This window comes from Nymphalis io, chromosome 23 (genome assembly GCF_905147045.1).
Source record: "Nymphalis io chromosome 23, ilAglIoxx1.1, whole genome shotgun sequence".
NCBI classification, from domain to species: Eukaryota; Metazoa; Arthropoda; class Insecta; order Lepidoptera; family Nymphalidae; genus Nymphalis; species Nymphalis io.
The window spans coordinates 6,601,657-6,622,461 of NC_065910.1; positions in this window are offsets into that span (position 1 = coordinate 6,601,657).

The window sequence follows — 20,805 nt, forward strand, 5'->3', positions numbered from 1 at the left end:
ATCAACTATGAATAGAAAACTAATATTGTAATCTCAAAAGTGCTTATTCTGGTAGTATTCTACTGCTGGTAGAGCTTTGTGCTCGTCTGGGTGAGTACCGCCCACTCATCAGATATTCTACCGCAAAACAGCAGTACTTGGTATTGTTGTGTTCCGGCTTGAAAGGTGAGTGAGCCAGTGTAATTACAGGCATAAGGGACATAATATCTTAGTTTCGAAGGTTAGTGGCGCATGGCTGATGTAAGCGATCACATTTTGGATATATATATATATATATATATATATATACATAAACGTTACAGAATATTTATCGGATTTTAACAATATTTTTAAATAAAAGACTTCAAAACATTCTGTTTGATAAAATGTTAATTTTATTTGGAAAGATTTTAAGTCAAATGTATTGTTTTGTTAAATATGATATGTAGACAATTGCTGTAATAAAATACGAGACTACCAACTGTAAACTTCCGTAAATATAAACATTTACATAGTAATTATTTTAAAAAAGCCGAGATCGGCTAGTGGTTAGAACGCGTGAATCTTAACCGATGATCGTGAGTTCAAGTCCGGGCAAGCACCACTGGCTATTCATGTGCATAATTTGTGTAAATAATTCATCTCTTGCTTGACGGTGAAGGAAAACATCGTGAGGAAATCTGCATGTGTCTAATTTAACTGAAATTCTGTTTGATGTGTATTTCACCACCCCGCATTGGAGCAGCGTGGTGGAATAAGCTCCAAACCTTCTCCTCAAAAAAGAAGAGAAGGCCTTAGCCAAGCAGTGGGACATTCACAGGCTGTTACTTTATTAATAAATAATACGTATTTATGCGTCTGACTGTACGTCACGTTTAGTTCATTGCAGTCCAGATTGTATGATATGTAAATAACGAAAGTTCAAAATGAAATCATTAAATACATGTAATTGGGAAAAAAAATTATTATGTGTTTTTATATGAATATTTATTCTAAAGCGTGAGTGGTTTATTATAAGAGCAGCACTTATAATCTTAGTCAATGAAGATGTAGACATGCCCTAACCGATTTCAGCCTCAGCGGCGAATCTCAAGAGAGATTATCCAACTTTGCAGGACGTATTATATTGCTCAATACACAGATGTACTCTTTACACCAATAAGGCACACTCAAATCAACACACAGATAAAAAATTACATATGATAAAATACGGTAAGATGCGAGAGGATGCGAATCTGATAAAGAAAATTTAAGGTTAAAGAAGATAAATGCAAAAACCACTTAGTAGTACCATTAGGGTTCCATTTTTGAGAGATAAATAAATCATAAATATAACAGTCGATGAAATTTCTCGCTCGACTAACCACACACTCATCAGATAGTTTACCACCGAACATCATCCTTATTAAATTGAGCGAGTGAGCCAGTGTAACTACATGCACAAGTGACAAAATCTGAACTCCCATGGTTGGTGGTGTATTGGCAATGTAAGCAAAGATTAATGGCAATGGGTGGTGGAGAACACACCTTTACCTGTTTGCCTTCCTGTTTTATATAAAAAAAGACTAATTAGAGTTGAAAAAGCAAGCCACAGTTAATATGATTACATTAAATATGAGTTTTTTGGTTCTTCTAAGTCACTTATGTCGAAATTTAACTAATATTAATAAAACGGGGCATCCATTTTCTAAAAATACAACAAAAATACACGTACGCTTATAAATACAAAACTAACACACACATTCTGTTATATCTAAGCACCTTAACAACAATGATAATAAAATCAATAAATTTATTATATAAACATGTTATATATAGTAATTTGTCTCCTATCACTTATGTAGGTATCTAGCACATTACCCAATTATTGAAGATTTGATTGCTTGAATGCATAGCAGTGTACTTAGTAGTAACGTTAGTAATGGAAATTCTAACGACATTTATTAGAATTGATACAAGTTCAAACATGTCACGAAATAAAACTTTTTCTTTATAAAATAGGCAGACGGACGACCATATGTGTCACCTGATGGTAAGTGGTCACCAATGCCCTTGTGCCTGTAATTACATTGGCTCACTTACCCTTCAAACCGGAATACAACAATAGTACATACTTCTGTTTTGCGGTAGAATATCTGATGAGTGGGTGATATCTAGACGAGCTTGCACAAGGCCCTCCACTAAGTAAAACTTAAATTATACGTGTAATATTCAATCATGACATGCCTGGCATTGCATGAGGTTAATAAAAGTCTACATATTATTATTTTTTAGCTAGGCGCCAAAATTTCATCGGGATCTGTAGATGAGTGAAAGGTATATGAGCACATAGAAGACCAATATACACACATTCATTTTAATTTATATAAATACTAGACTATATTTAGTTAGTTATAAAAAGTAGCCTATGTTCTTCCTTGAAGTACATACTTACTCTTTACAAAATCGTTTCAGTGTAATATCCGTGATAGCGTCACAGATAGACAGAGTTACTCTCCCATATATATTATTATATATAAAGATATCAGTTAGAAAATATTTTTAAGTGTATTTGTTATTATTCGACGACGTTCCATTTTTAAATTCGTAATCATATAAAATAATTACATGTAATCTTTATTTATTTTATATATTTGTTTTTTTTGTGTTATTATGATTAATGTAGTATTATTTTACGTAATGCTATCGAGTTATAGGTATACGTGTACGCACAAATTTGACAATTTAGGCCAGACATAAGCCGACACGGATTAACAGTATTAAGGTTAATCTTATATGTAAACAAAGTGACTAAAAAATTAAAAAATCAATACAAGAGGAAATTAAACAGTCGTCTGCTTGAGGATTGAAGTTATGTAGCTTATTCTGGATGTACTGGATCGACAACTCATGGTATCTTTTGCTAAATTCACGACCGGATTTTCGATAACAAGTAGAATGTTTGTATGTATGTATGGCCCCAAGACAACAAGGAATTGGAGGCCATTAATTATTTTTCAAAATAATTTGAACAATTTTTTTCCGTCACGTGTTTAATAATTTATTGCTGAAGAAACTCAATTATTTTTACAATAATTATACTTGGATTTTACTATAACTATGTACATACATGTATAATATACTAAACGTACTTACTCGTTGGAATTTACATATTTTTTGTTTAAAAAATCTCTATTAAGGGGACCCCTTGTGGGCCCCAGGGCTATAGTCATGTTTCCCTGAAATCCCGGCCCGGCTAAATTTTTAATTATTACTTAACATTTAAATAATACGAAGTTTAAGCACGTGATAAAATAATAATTATTTTATATGTAAATATAAATAAGTATTTTAATACAATGTTTAATTCGATGCGATCACATAAAGCTGATATTGAAAATATTGAATTCATGTCATAAACTCGCAAATGACAAACTTGTGTGAACTCCTCCTCTTTGTTGGTATTGTTCATATAAAACTATTATTATTACTACATACGATATAATTTATTATGAGTTTTGTTTTTCAATGCAAAATATTAAAATAGTTTTACGATCTACTTCGAATTGTGCTTTTAAATTTTTTATTTCCAATCTGTTTAGTTTTTTGTAAAGATTTAAAAATTTAAGATTGATTGAAAAAAGCGGATCGTCTCCTCTGTTTAATCTTTAAATGATTCTTAAGTAAACAATTAAATAAAATTGGTTTATGTTACAATTATTAAAGGAACATAAACTAAAATCGAACCGATGACTGTTAATAATGTTACAATTAAATGTATAGAAATTAATGTATGTATTATTGAGTGTTCAGCTTCACTTTTATTGATCATTAGGATATTATATATATAGCATAAATACAGTAAGTATAAATACAGCTGGTGGTTATTATCTTACAGGGCCTATTTTAAACTGACTTTGAAAAAGCGATATCTAAATTTGATATTTCCTTTTATTTTTAATAATAATATCCTGGGACATTATTCACACACGGCCATCTGATCCCAAATTAAGCAGAGCTTGTGCTATGGAAACTACTTATATAGATAATTACACACAGAATCAGGACAAACGGACATGTTCATGCACACAAATGTCTGTCCTGGGTGGTAACCGACAACCTTCGGCGTGGAAGGCAAGTATATATCAACCACGCCAACCGGCTCGTCAAAACAGTATATTCGCCATTTAACAACTGCTTTGTTAAGCAACCAGTTAAAAAAGCCGATCGGTGGTTGTGGCGTTACCGGCCTTGACGAACAATGTGATTTCGTAGTAACGGTTTTCAACAATAGCCATGTACCAGTTACAAAAAAAAAAAAACTATTCTTATGTGCTAGAGAATTGCAATCTAGATTTAGTTACCATACAATCAAGACTGATTAAAAAGTTTAAAATAAATTATTCACTATTATAATATAAGAGTGTAAAAATTATAATTATATTGTATTATATTTTAAATAACTAATTAATGTTCTTATTGAGTAAGCCGTATTTATGTATCTCGCAATGAGGCCTAACGAATACGTACTAACATTATTTGCTGGTTATTATGTTTAAAAGAAAATGTGTATCTATATTATCTGACTCATTAAAATATACAGAACGATTATATAATATAATGCATATAACATTCGATTGTGTTTGAGGAACCTGATAGTATAAAGTCACTTCTTCATATTATTTACTTAGTGATAAGGATTTATGCAAGCCCGCCTGGGTGTGTACTACCTACTAATCAGATATTTTACCGCTAAACAGCAATACCTAGTATTGTTGTGTTTTGGTTTTACGAATGAGTGAGCCAGTAACTACAGGCACTAGGGAAATAACTTCTCAGTTCCCAAGGTTGGTGGCGCATTGGCGATGTAAGGAATGGTCAATATATCTTTTAGCGCTGATTTGTAGAGGCGGGAGAATCTTGTCATTGAACTCGATAGGACGTTAGATCTCATCGCCAAATGGGGCTCTGATAATCTTGTTGAGTTTAATGCCAAGAAAACACAGGTATGCGCTCTCACGGCGAAAAAGTCAACATTTTCCCCTCTTCCCTCCCTCTGTGGTACTCCGCTGGTGATGCAAAGCAAAATCGCCATGCTGGGGATTGACGTTCGCTGCGACCTTAGTCCAAGGGATTACATCGAGGCTGTTATAAAAACAGCTTCACGGAAACTCGGAGTTCTGAACAAGGTGCGGCGCTTTTTCACGCCACAACAACTGTGCCTGCTGTACAAAACACAGGTACGGTCTTGCGTGGAATATTGCTCGCACCTTTGGGATGGCTCCGCTAAGTACCTACTTGAGGCCTTGGACCGGTTGCAGCGACGTGCCGTACGCATTATTGGCGACGTAAAGGTCACAAACACCCTTGAACCTTTACAATTGCGTCGTGAGATAGCAGCACTGAGCGCTTTCTATCGACTGTATCACGGCGAGTGCTCTGAGGAATTATTCTCTCTAATTCCTGCTTCCCCCTTCCTTCTTAAGTCCACGCGGGCTGGTTCTCGATGTCACCGCCTAACTGTGACATCAATTCCATCGCGAACAAAGAAATTTGGCAACTCCTTTCTTTGTCGCACTTCCAAAAAATGGAATTCCTTACCAGCTCACGTATTCCCCTCCTCTTACAACCCGGGTTCCTTCAAACGAGGCGTGAAGAGGCATCTTGCGGGCCGGCAAGGCGAAGGCGGCTAGTGCAGAACGTTTTTCCCGTCTGTACTGGCCGTCGTCGCGTTTGGACTCTACTACCACTTACCATCAGGTGGAGTAGAGTCATTTGCCCTCCCGGCGATATAAAAAAAAAAAAAAAAAGTTTTGATGAGCATTTGACATTAGGCAGCTCACTTGCAAGACAGTAGTCTAATGCAATAATAAAATGTAAAAACATTTTATTATATATTTTATTCCTTATATTTATGTGTGGCATTGTATCCCTTGTGTCTGTGATTACACTGGCCCAGTCACTCGTTGACCTGTTCACTAAAATCTTTGAATAGCTTTCATACGCTTTCTATGTAATTCCTGTGACTATTGTTCAAAAGCTATTTAGATATTTCCAATAGTCCAATGTGGATTCTTGGCCAGGGTTCTCAATTGCATATAAAATTGACGCAAAATAAGATACTAAGCTACTTCAACGAAAACTATGCTGTGTCTCCTTGGAATAGAAACGCCCTTACTATATGTTTGGATATTTAAACAAAATTAATTTAAATATCAAAATAAACATATTAAAATATTCCGTGAGAAAAATTAAAAAGGGTTAATTACAAAAAAAAAGAATCAGCGATTTAAAATCAGTATTGCTTGATTTGTGTTTATAATGTATCTTTTGCTCGGTGCTTAAGAATGACATATAAAGTAAACTCTTGCCAGCATTGCCGAAAGCAGTCGGGATGATATAACCATTATAATAAGCCAATCCTCTTATAACAAAGGTTTGTGTTAGTATTATATAATATATATATCCTAGAAACTGTTACTTTTATTTTATATTAGCCCAATGCTTCGCCAGTGTGGGATTTAGTTTGTGGCTAAATCCATCAAAATCTCTAATTTAGCGCACATAATGCCTATTTTAATTATACGTCTAAAATGCTTAAGTTATTAGATAGTCAGAGGTCAGCGGTAGTCTAAAACAAATAAAAAGATGCACAACCAATGCAACCATGCTTTGGGTGTTACAACTCGTAAATAGCCATATTTATTTAAAAAGAAGCAGCAAGATTATTTCACAACCATCACGTACGCGGAATGAGTATCGCACACAGCACCCACAGCAGTACTAGTTCTTTTGAGGGATATTTTGCCGGTTCTTTTGAGGGATATTTGTTTTTTGTTGTGTTGTTATATTTGATATTAAATATTTAACGATTTCACAATATTTCCTCACCTTAAACAAGTAGTAAGGGCGAATAGTAGGTGAAGTTGCTGGAATGTCGTGAAACCGTTTTGTCAACGCTATTCCGCAAACGTTATTCAGAAACTTAGTAGAACAGATATTGAAACTAGTTTTCCAACTTTTGAATTTCAGCTCACGTTACGAAATCTTAGCATAGTACATTGAACGTGAATAAGATTTACAATTTCACTCCCGTATTCCTAAATATTTAAATTGTAAATCAATTGTATATAAAACGAACACACACTCAAATAACGTTCCATGCAAGACGAGTATCTTTTCAATTTGCAATACGTATAGGAGAGGACTGCCTCGTTGGTCTAGTGGCTTGATATAAGGCCGCGGAACCCGAGTTCAAAAATTAGGGCAATAAAAAGTTATTGGTATTTCCTGTCGAAGATTCTAGTAGTAGCCCGGAGTCTGGAAGTTATAAGTGTGTACACTCCCGTGCCTCAGTGCCGCGTGAACTCTTTCGTTGTGTCGGATTACTGTCCCATCGGATTATGAGAGTTCACAAATGTGTGAAGATGTGCGCAAACATAAGTCTTTATTCACTCTAATCCGGTTGGATGATGAATTTGACGCGGCCTGAAAGGGTTCAGGCGCATAACCAAACGTTCTTACGTGCATTACAAGGCACGGGAATGTAGGCACTGCGGGATGCTTTTGAAAACTCCTCGATACAAAATTTGCATTATTTTTTATTGGTCCGATCACCGATTCGAACCCAAGACCAGCTAGCCACTTGACGAACGAGGCGAATATTAATATGATATGAACGTATACATTGCGTGTTTGCGCTTTGTTATCTGCATTACGAATGGATGTATTCAACGTTTCATATGCCAGATTTCCTATTATACGATGTACTTTCATTTTCGTATTTCAACAAAAACTTAAATAACATGTCACATCCGACGCTTGTGTGAAAGATGCATATTTTGCATTCTCAGCAACGGCACACTTTTGTTTTAAATTTTAATGTGTAATACAGTGGGCGAAAATTGCGACATTTATTTTACTTATTTCGTATAAGAAATTAAAGTTTTCATTTTTGTAGCGGAATTGCGGAATTCTCTATGCGACGCGATTTTTTTTTTAATAAAGTCGAATATTTTTTCGGAATAATGCTGTGTTGCCAGCGCTTTTCATGGTTCTCTTAATACAATTTCAAGGTATTTGTCTAATTTTTACATCTTGTATTTAAGAATATGTTAAGATGATAACCGCCCGTTACCGCTGCGGTTAAGCGCGCATAGATTTTTTTTTTTTTTTATAGAATAGGAAGGTGGACGAGCATATGGGCCACCTGATGGTAAGTGGTCACCAAACGCCCTTAGACATTGGCATTCTAAGAAATGTCAACCATCGCTTATAGCCAATGCGCCACCAACCTTGGGAACTAAGATTTTATGTCCCTTGTGCCTGTAATTACACTGGCTCACTCACCCTTCAAACCGGAACACAACAATATCAAGTATTGCTGTTTTGCGGTAGAATATCTGATGAGTGGGTGGTACCTACCCAGACGAGCTTGCACAAAGCCCTACCACCAGTTACATACAGGCAGCAGTTCAGTGGACCGCGCGTTTCTGTCGCCATCGCGCGTGTTTTGCTTTGTTTTAGCTAGTTACAGACTACCTAGAGATACTTATACATTGATAGCTTATAAAAAAATTGGGAATCCGGAAATATCTACGTGAAACTATGTAATAATATGTTCATTATATAATATTGTAACTATACTTGTAGAGTCACTGTTTTCTAAAATAAGATTAAACTAAGCTTAACTTGAGCGTTTTCGCTTTCTTTATATGTTTTATATAATGCAAACACAAAATTATACGACGAAGAACGTCCTTATTCTATGCTCAACCATAACAATCTGTGATACTGTAGAAGCTTTTGGGCAAGTGTGTTACCGCCCGTCATCTGAATGTACCTCCTATGCGCGTCGACACGCAACAACGCCTGCTAGTCTAAACAGCTTTAATATTATTTAGAAAAAAGGAATATTTTCACACTTCTAAAGATATTTTATTGCGTAGATCATTCATCTTTAGACGAGCCGGTTGGCGTTGTTGGTTTATACTTGCCTTTCACGCCGAAGGTTGTGGGTTCGATTCCCACCCAGGACAGACATTCGTGTGCATGAGCATGTCTGTTTGTCTTGAGTCTGGGTGTAATTATCTATATAATTATGTATTTACAAAAGAAAAGTAGTATGTGTAGTATATCAGTTGTCTGGTTTCCATAGCACAAGTTTTGTACAAGCTTAATTTGGGATCAGATGGCCGTGTGTGAAAAATGTCCCAGGATATTATTATTATTATCTTCATTGAAAGGATTGTAGATAAAGATTACGTAACTCTAAACTCAAATTAAATACAATAAAAATAATATTTATACATTTTATGGTGGTTTTGAACCCCAAAAACAGTTGCTAAACAACAGCAACAAATAGTTGCCCCAAAAAATCACGTGCTGTTACAAGTGTGTATTTCGAATATTAAATTCTACTAAGGCTGCAAAGGACTGGCGCATTGTGGGTTCTTTATATTATCTTTTTTGGGTGAATATATGAAAATAAAATAAGGATTAGTCTTTATAAATTATTGCTAATGAAAAAATATGGCTTACAGTAAAATACATTGAAGTTAGTCTTAGCCAAAATTTTACTTTAACATAGAATCATGAATTTATTAGATCATCTTTCCAGACGGGTAACTAAATATTAATCTGAGAATAAAGGAAAATTTAAAAAAAAATGTCAATTTACTACCAATGTTAATTACTAATAGGCATATTTTTCCTGCCAAGCAAATCATACGTGTGTGAACCAGCACAGGATCGACCTATCACTTCCAACAATTTCACGGCCTGTATACGTTTGTTCTATATTCTTCAATTATACTTCAAAGATTTGTTTTATCAACGAAGACAATAGCATTAAATCTTTAGGTAGAGAACCCTAAGTAGATAGGATACACTGAGTATGAAATTTAAATCGTCTACAAGGGGCCATAACAGTTTTGGCTCGACGCTGTTCATAGTCCATAAAATTGTGGTCGTTCGGTCGTTGTGGTTTCATGCCGTTATTACAAGTTCAAATGTTGGGAAAAATGAAACTACACGGTTAATTTCGGTGAAATTGCAATGGATTTTGTTATGAAATCGAGTTTAAGGTGTAAGATCTCATTTATTGGCTGTTCTTGTATTACTTTACATATAATATCGATAACTTATACAGATAAAAAAGCAAAGTTATATTCTTAGGTTTTAAATTAAAAAAAAATAATAAGAGTATTATCTAATGATAACACTTAACTTTTCTATTATATAGTGCATAGCATATGACAGCAGAACCCGCTCGCTTGGGTTATTCTGTCAAGTAATGAGCAGCAGAAAACTAGTGTTTGGAAGTCAGTATTTACACTGAACTATCTTCGAACATGTCAGGGTCATCATCATCATTCTTCTCTGGATCGTATATATTTTTCTTCATGATTCTACCATTTGCTTATCCATATAACCCTTCAGAAATATTTCAAATTTAAATAAATCTGATCTAGAATATTTGTAAGAAAAATAAGTGATTATAAATATATATCTATATTAAATGTTCTTCAAGTGTCGAACAAACTGAGAGACTGAGCGGCAGCTCATCGATAAATATACTTCTTAAGTTCATGTTATAAGTGTCCTTACTTCGACTCAGATGCACTTAAAACTTCCTAGTATCAAACTAAGACTTTTTGTTCCCTCATCACTCTTACAAGATGTTGGGTACGTGAGGAAGTTTGGTAACATCTTTAAACTTTGCGAAAGGAACATCGGAAGACATTTCGTTATAACAAAAGATGTACTTAATTTTATTAAAATTATGCCAGTTTAAAAGTATTGTCATAAGTTATACATACATACATATACTTGGCTTTTTGTAACATCAAAGAAAGGAAGAAATTATTAATTCTTCGTTCGTTCGCTTAGTACATTGTTCGACTTCAAATAATATTATTATTTGTTTTTGTTTTGTTAGAAATCACAGGCGTGGTCTTTATGAATGTTACAAGGACCTGTCTTAGGGTTAGGTCTCTCAGAGATTCATTTGAAATATAAGAATTTAAAAGGATGGCTGTATCTAAAAACTTATTTAATTTGTACATTTATTCTTATAAAGATTTAAGACTAAGAATCTCTGAATAATCATATTCCGAACAAAATTTTCGAGATTATCCGAGATTATACCTACTAATATATTCTGCAAGCAGCTTTACTGGAAAGTATTAAGTAAACTTAGTATTTCACCCCAAAAATTCGATTTTATATAAAGTATCAGTCTGTTAACAGGACTGTCTGCCTGTAAAGGTAAAGGTGTGGGGTGGCCTGGCTTTAGGCTTTTAGATCTTATAATAAATATGGGGAAGGCCCTGTATCCGTCTCTAGTAATGGATTTTTCTTATAATTTACATGAGACCACCTTTAAAGTATAATCTACTCTTTAAAGTAAATCAATTAAAATCCACTTACAATTGATGAAAATATAATATATATTAATAACACTCAATTGAAACAGTAACAGCCTATGAATGTCCCACTGCTGGGCTAAGGCCTCCTCTCTCTTTTTGAGGAGAAGGTTTTGGAGCTTATTCCACCACGCTGCTCCAATGCGGGTTGGTGGAATACACAGGTGGCTGAATTTCAGTGAAATTAGACACATGCAGGTTTCCTCACAATGTTTTCCTTCACCTTCAAGCACGAGATGAATTATAATCACAAATTAAGCACATGAAAATTCGGTGGTGCTTGCCTGGGTGAACCCATAATCATCGGTTAAGATTCACGCGCTCTTACCACTGGGCCATCTCAACTTGGCTCTCAATTTCGTTAAGTATTTCGTTTAATTTTTAGTATTTTTATTTATGAATGTATATAATTTTGTCATTTATCTAGTGATAAATATTATAAAATTATTTATAAATTATGGACGGTTAAATCAGGCTATTTTGTAACATTTGTAATATTCGTAATTAAATAGTTTACTAGTTAATAGTACGGCTTGAATTATTGTACAGAAGTTAATTGCATTAATTACATGCTGTAATTGGCGTATTTCAAATAATTCATTCGATAATATTTATAAGTTTAATTAGTCATTCAGTTAAAGTAATCATTTTGTAAGGGATTTTGATTATATATGTTTTATTTTGGAATCTCTTTGTTTCTTATTAAATAAAAGCTCAGTTTTATAATGACTAAAGGACAGTAAGGTAGATTATTCACTATTTTAACTTTAAAATATACTAGCTTCCGCCAGAGGCTTCGCCCTCGTGTAAGAAGGATGCTGGTTTTATGTACATGGAGGCCGCAAACATGGAGGTCCTGAGTTCAATTCCCAGGTCGGGCAAATAAAATGTTACTGGTTGTTTCTGATAGAAAATTCTCATTGGCAGCCCGGAGTCTGGAAGTTGGAAGTGTGTACACTCCCGTGCCTCGGAAAGCACGTAAAGCTGTTGGTCCTGCGCCTGAACTCTTTCCGGTTGTGTCGGATTGCCATCCCATCGGATTATAAGAGTTAGGGAATAGAGAGTGCACCTGTGTTTGCGCACACACTTGTGCACTATAATATCTCCTGCGTAGTTGGTTAATCTCTCTTGAGATTGGCCGCCGTGGCCGAAATCAACCTGGAGGACATTATTATTATTATGCTTATATGTACCCCTGAAAACGTGTATGCAAAAATTCAAAACAATCCGCTAACTTCTCTAAGGCATTAAGAGTGAAAACCAACATATAAATAAATAATGGCTCTTTCGTATTTATAATATCAGTAAAGATTTATAGTTATCATACTAAATTTCTAGTCTATTATATCCTCTTAATATTCTATTTTTGTTTTTATTACAGTAAAGACAACCGGCATTGCCTTTTGACGTACTCTCATGTTATATATATAGCATTCAGAAGTGAACTGATTTAAATAAAACCTCGAATTAGTCTTTTTAAAAATAGAACACCAAATCTTACAAATGTCAATAACTCACTGAATGACACTAAAATAACACAATTGAACACATTCAACAAATCACATATCGTGCCAATAATGAATCATTTACCTTTCTGTCCACCAACAAAATGGCGGTTTTGAATCAGCGCGCGTCTTTTTTTTTTTACGACGCTGTTGTATGGATCAAGGAGTCTCCTATCTATATTATATCTAATGAAATACATATAAATGATCCCTACATTTAATTGTTTTTAGGGATATATTTGTATAAATGTAAAATTTCTCAAAATATTCTTGAATTTTTTAAATGATCAGGATAAATTTGACATTTAGACTTATTACTGTCAAATATAAAAATTATATTAATTATATATATTCATAATTATATATAGTGTATTTTTTTTTAATTTTATCTTATCGAAATTTGAAATCAAATACTTATACAGAATTGAAATTGATAGTCAAAACAACAATAATGGAGTATATATTTCAACCCGTGATAGTACTTACCTGTATAAAGCTAGCCCCACACGTAACAAATGTAAACACGAAAACAAACCACTGCAGCACATGTGACTCAGTCGTAATGCGCGACGATATATCATTTTTACGACGTTACTTGCCTGTATTAGCGTATCTGTAGAATTAACAGGGTTATGTAATAACCGCTTAGACACGCTATATATATTTTTGATGTAAATATTTTTAAAACGAATCATATTTCGCTGCGTGGTGGCGCTGCGGTCGAGTTCCAGGTTTTTTTTAATATAATATGTATGAAATAATTCAATAAAAATAAATTTTGTTAATAAAATAAATACGCACATTTTTCTTACCAATATATAGCCACGATGTATAGAGTATTCATGTCATGCACACACGGAGAAGGGGCATGACGTCATAAGAGCGCGTCACGCCGTTTACCGTCACGGCATACGACTCGGCCTTACCCCCAAGGCACTCAATAGACGTTTTACATCGAAAAACGGTTTTTACATTTATTTAGAACTGCAACATTATTAAAATTATGCTCATTAGAATATATTAAATGTTCTAGTTGTTCATTAGCGATCGATTCAATAGCCGTTCTAGTCCTCTGTCACACTAATCTCTCTAACAAGTAGTTACAAATGGCGAATGAATTCGTCAAAAGATTAGTGTGACATGGTTGTAAATCAACGGGTCCCTAATTAATTTCTAGACAAAAACTAAGTCGTTGGTTTTTGCCTACAATTATGTTACTCAAATATTTAAAGCTCTTCATTTTAACTATGATGTTATTGGTCCTTGATTTCAGACAATTCTTATGAATATTTATGAATCAGAATTTATTAAATTGAAATAGTTCAAATTCTACCAATTAATTTTAGTTATATATTATATTTTTGCCATGATAAACTGAATCTTAACAATCATTCCAAGTTGGAATGCAGGCGAGATTTTTTTACGCTCGAATTTCGACCAATGGGCATCCGCTAGTTTGTATAAATAAAAAACAATTAATGTACACAGTTGTGATAAAACGGTTACAGTTACATTGTCTGCGATTGAATATCGATACTATATCGATTATCAAATTTCGAATTGTAAGTCCCATTCGAGTACATATTCATATTCCAAGAACGTACGCAATATTCTAGTATATTCATAATGTGCTCTCCATTATATAATGGTGCATAGAACGCAGCCTGTATTTTAGTAATACGAAATGAGTTGTACCTTCAAACTAAACATAAATCTTGAATAAAACTTAACAGGTTAAATTAGCTTATTTATTGTTTAAAAATCACAATCAATTTCGGATAGTTTTAATTAACAAATTTCTTAGGTGTTGTTTATATATGAACGATTTTAAATTGATTTGACGGGCCGGTTGACGTGGTTGGTAGATACTTGCCTTTCACGCCGAAGGATGTGGGTTCGATTTCCACCCAAGACAGACATTTGTGTGCATGAACATGTCTATTCTATCTATATAAGTATGTATTTACAAAAGAAAAGTAGTATATCAGTTGTCGTGTTTCCATAGTACAAGGTCTGCTTAGCTTGGGATCAGATGGCCGTGTGTGAATAATATCCCAGGATATTATTATTAATTTTAATTGTCTTTGAAGTTTAACGTCGCGATGCTTAGGTGATGCTATTTTTAACTCCCTTCATTACTTTCCGTGAAAAATAACAACCGCCTTATGGTGATATAATATTTTCGATCGTGTATTTTTGAAATGTTATAGTTATTACGGTCAATGTCGCATATTACTTTCAGACAGTTTATAACCTTTTACTGCGGAGTTTCAAGAGTTTCCAGAGTTTATTCTTACAGAATAGCCCTTCCTATATTACAATGATTTATGGAATTTAAACAGTATATGAATATTTATTCTTTTTAAACTTTTAAGAGCCGCGGGCTGAGATATATAATTTATTTTTGTGTAAGTTAAAAGTTAAGTTAAGAAGCGTTTCAGTGCTTCGCTAAGGACTCATATTCGTAGGGAAAAGTTTGAAAAATTTTATGTAAAATTTCATAATAATCGATTGAATAGTTAATACATGACGGATAACAAACAAACAATCTCACTTTCATTTATTGAATAGTTTTAGATCGCGGCTTTACCCGCTTATTACTCCCGGGTAAGGTGATCTGTAATCCGCAACAGCCTGTGAATGTCCTACTGCTGGGCTAAAGGCCTCCTCTTCCTTTTTTGAGGAGAAGATTTGGAGCTAATTCCACCAAGTTGCTCCAGTGTGGTGGAATACACATGTGGCAGAATTTCAGTGAAATTAGACACATGCAGGTTTCCTCACGATGTTCTCCTTCACCGTAAAGCACGAAATGAATTATAATCACAAATTAAGCACTCGAAAATTCAGTTGTGCTTGTCCGGGCTTGAACCCACGATCATCGGTTAAGATTCACGCTTTCTTACCACTGGGTCATCTCGGCTTTATCCTTTTCTATACCCAAAACAATTGTTCAGTTGTTAAAACGTAAAAGCGTAACAAAATAACAAACTCACTTTTCCATTTATAAAATTAATAAATATTTAGGATATATTCTTAAATTTGATACGAACTATAACAAATTTTATTTCACGTATTTCACTGAAATAAATTCCACATAAGTATAGTTGAACCCTCTTTCATTTCATAGGAAGCCATTGTAACGTGAAATTCCAACTCGCAACCATAATCTCTGCGTAACGCTACACGAGGGAATTTGTAGGACACACGCTATGTTCCTAAGACCATTACACATTGGTATCAATAATAATTTACTTTGAATCCCTTTTATAATTAACGTCTGAATAATATATACATAAGTGCTTAATTAATAGCTACAGTGTTAAACAGATCTTGAGGTATTATCACTTATATGTCTTCTGTCGTATGATCATAATTCTGTCAAAATTTCATAAAATAATCACTTTATATAATATTCGCCCAACGCTTTGCGCGTGATGGGAGTAGAGTGGCGATGGAGATTTAAGTGACCTCAATGCAGTTTGCTGTCGCGGCGTATAAGTCTGTCTTACTACCAAGGCGCGCCAATATATATTTAACATATTTATATATCAGGACATATAGACCACAACGGTCTTAAGAGCGCTTTGTTTTTTCTAGTTTAAAATTGCCATAACAGTCACTAATTATGTACGCAACACTTAAACGCATGGTGAATTCATGTAACGTATATTACTTAGAAATTGTTTTACTTATTTTCAACACGACAAAATCAATATTTTAAAAAGCAATCATAAAAAATATTAATATAAAATATGCAAACTTGCAATCATACCATAAACATATGCACAGATGAGATTCTAATCTCTATATATACTAGTTACTACAGTGTCATACAATCATATTAATTTGGATGACAGTATTTAGTAATCAAGATTACAAATATGTATGATTGATTTTAAAATGATGTACGAATTTAGCTTTTCTCGTCAGCTTAATTTTTTTTATATAGTATAGGAAGTCGGACGAGCATATGGGCCACCTGATAAGTGGTCACGTAAGTGGTCACCAACGCTCATACACATTAGCATTATAAGAAATGTTAACCATCGCTTACATCACCGATGCGCCATCAACCTGGAGAACTAAGATGTTATGTCCCTTGTGCCTGTAATTACACTGGCTTACTCACCCTTCAAACCGGAACACTACAATACCAAGTACTGCTGTTTTGCGGTAGAATATCTGATGAGTGGGTGTTACCTAGCCAGACGAGCTTGCACAAAGCTCTACCACCAGTAAAATTATAATTTGAAACCAAAAAAAATGTATATGTATTTCATAAAAAACATGACTGATGATACATTGTAATCTTTGATCATGAATTTGATTACATTTTGCCCAAGTTTGCTTATTGTTGCTGTCTGAAATTTTGGAAATATAACATGCCGTAATATAGATGTTTCTTATCCTTATAGTGATTCATCTATGTATATATTGTGAACCTTGGAAAATACCCAGTACACTTGATCTACATTTCACTATAAAATTAGAAGTTTCAAGAAGGATTTACTTAAGATTAAGAATCTACGTTCTGAATTATATATATAGTATTCAGTTAACTTCTAAAATACTATTGACTGACGTACTGACTAGATCTTCGAAACTAAAGGTCCAATTGACTTCAAACATTGGCATAGTGGGTCCTTTCGCGGCGTCAACGCTCACTGAGGCGGTTTTACGCAAATGCTATCCAAAAGAAATTTTTCATCATCTGAAATGTGGAAAATTTGGTTTCAACGAAATTAAAAAAAAGAGTGGGGTAACTTTGTTTAAATTTTACGGGCAGCTATTTTAATAATAACGACCATCAAATTAATAATATAAAGCAATGCATGTCTTTTATATATTATTATTTATTTTTAATTTGTATGTATATAATGTGCTAATATAACGGGCTTAAACTCAGGGACTTAAATTAAATAGGTATTGGGTATTTGTATCGAATTTTACAACAGTTACTAAATTACAATTAATTTAAGTTTCGTTAATATAAAATCTTAAGCGATAGTCTAGATAAATAAACTATTATGATCTTAAAACTTTAAACGAAATCATAATATAATGTATTGTTTATTATACATATATTTATATTACTCTGATGTTTTCGATTGGAAGATGCGTATGATATGGGAAAACATTGATGGTAATTAAAATAATTTATAATAAAAAAAAACAATAAATAAAAAAAAAACAGAAAAATAACATAGACTTCGTTACTAAAATAAAAATAATAATAATAACATTAACGATAAGGTATACACGCCACGCTCACAACAGTGTGAAGAGAGTGGCGGCTTGGTAAAAATAACTTTATGATTTTTGCCGTCACGGCATACAAATCTTCCCCCAAAGGCGACCCTATAGATTTCACATTGAAGATGAAGAGCTGATCTCACGTCGTCTGTAGATTGATATGGAGAGGCTTAATTTGCTAAAACCTATCGTCAACATTATTGTATAGCAGACAACTGAAATTATACCGGAATTTATTCTAATCCATCCAACAGATATATCCATGACGTTATATCCGGCACGAGTGGATGAATATTCAACTCAAATTACGGTTACAAGCTGTTTGTATCGTGGACATGTTTAGATGTTAAATATACGCCACATTTAACAGCATCTGATGTTTACAGCTGTATTGGTATTCTATTGAATAGCTATTGTAGCTTGAGGGCTAAGAATTAAGCAATCTGAACTAGAAAGGCAAATGTGTACACTAAGTTTGTTGTGTTATTGTTTTGAATATATTTTAATTTGAATGAATGTTTTGTAATAGGTTTTATTTTGAATCGTAATATTCCATTCCATTAAAATACATTTAAAGAAATATAATTAATATCCTTGCGTGCTTGTGTGCGTTTGCACATTTATGTGTTTGTATTTGTGTAAGAGTATACGTGTATGCGTGTGTGGAGTTTTTACACTTGCGTACATTGGAAATCATATAAAGCTGCTTCTGATTTCTCTATGATTTTTTCAGATTGTTTTCTTACTGGACTAAGAATGCTATGAGGTAGATAGTGCATCTGTGCAAAATGCAAATTACATCTGAGAATGGCCACCTGGTGCCATTTAAATATTGTAGTATGTTGAAAGGCTAAATAGTATGTAGAAAGCCTAATATATCCACAACTCATAGAACATCCAGAAATCGTAAGCACTTTCATCTATACTTCGGCCGCACAGGGTGTTTTAATTCAACGTTTCTGATACGTGCTGTAAGGATTTGAAACAATTTACTAGCCTTTTAAATTTCCTGCCACATATGACTTGAGTACCTTCAAACGAAGAGTAAATAGGCATCTTTTTGGCGAGCGCGCTCTAACCTCCGGCCTCAATATTGTCAATAAGTTATGATTGCCCTCAAGCGCAAGTCGTTATTTGATAAAAATAATTAGATTATTGTATATTTGTTACAAGGGCAAATAAGTTGGCTTAGTAGGATTTACAAGGTACAATATGCTTAACGATTAATTGTAAATTAAAATTATATACTCCCAAGTCAAGTTTAATAATCTGTACAATTTGTAATAAATGAATTGCATTTATTACGTTTTTCAATTCATTTATTATCAATTAAAGCAAATGCCACTAATTTTTAATTCATTCAAGGATGACAGTGAAAAAGTATTATCAAAATGACAAAATCATGGCAACATTGCATAGTAGGACATGAAATAGGTCGGTTTGAACATCTGAATAAGCTGCCATTGTACAATTTTATCATTCGTTCACTCGGAACGAATGGACCGTATTCCCATATCCCAGCACACTTTCCGTTGGTGATTAATTGTCATTTTTTCATACACGGCTTACAATGAGAGATGTTTCATGCAAACTTGTTATTCAACGAACAATAGCGCATTCCACAAATGGATGTAACTGGACTGTACCAGGACGCAAGTTATAAGCTTCTTTAGATAGGCTATCTGGAAAAATATTGCCAATTCAATTGATTTACAATTATGATTTGAATTTTTAAATTTAGAAGCATTCATATAAGTAAATAGAATAGTAATATTATAATATTAGTAGTAATATTATTTAAGATTTCATTTTTCTTATATAAGGTAAATAAAACAAGGAAGAAAATAAAGAAAGAAGGTAGCAAAATTAGTCACCTGATAGTAAGCTACTATCATTCCTTATAAATATTGACGATGAAAGACATATTAAGCTTACTGTATCAGGTCAATGCACCGTCAACAACCATCAAGGGTGGGTTCTAACATATTAAATTCGAACCGGATCACAGCAGTACTAATCACTGCTGGAACGTACTAAGAACTACATATATACTTATATTACTTTACAAAATTATTAACAGCTAATATATATTAGGCAAGAACGTCGCTCTTGAGCAGAGGAATGGGTTGGTGGATATAAGTGTCTGGATTTCTTGCGAGACTTTGATTCCTGTACCACTTAGCTTGGGATCAATTGTTGCGAATAAAGCACATAAAACTCCATAGTGCTCACCTGGGTTTTTACGAAGACCTATTTACACCGAGTATTCTGTGATAACTTTATTATAGTATTTCAATGTTCAAATGAAATCCTACTTTTACATGTAAATTAAGCAGCCAGCTAGTTTCCGCTTGTCTGAGATGGCAGATAACAGAAAGGTTTTTTTTAAATATTTTTTAAATTAGCACATAATGCATTTATAATTTTTCTACAGAAGAATATAAAGATTGATATTTATATTTTAATACATTTATTATTACAATTTAATTCAAGCGACATTATTAGATCCTTACATATGAAATTAGCGTTTTGTCGTACTAATTCACTTTGATCTGAAATATCTCCTCTTTGGTTAAGAATTCCAAATTCAAATTTATAAATTCATTCAGTCATTCATTTGTTTTTTCCTCCTAATTTTTTTCTTTGGCGTCGCTTATTATCGC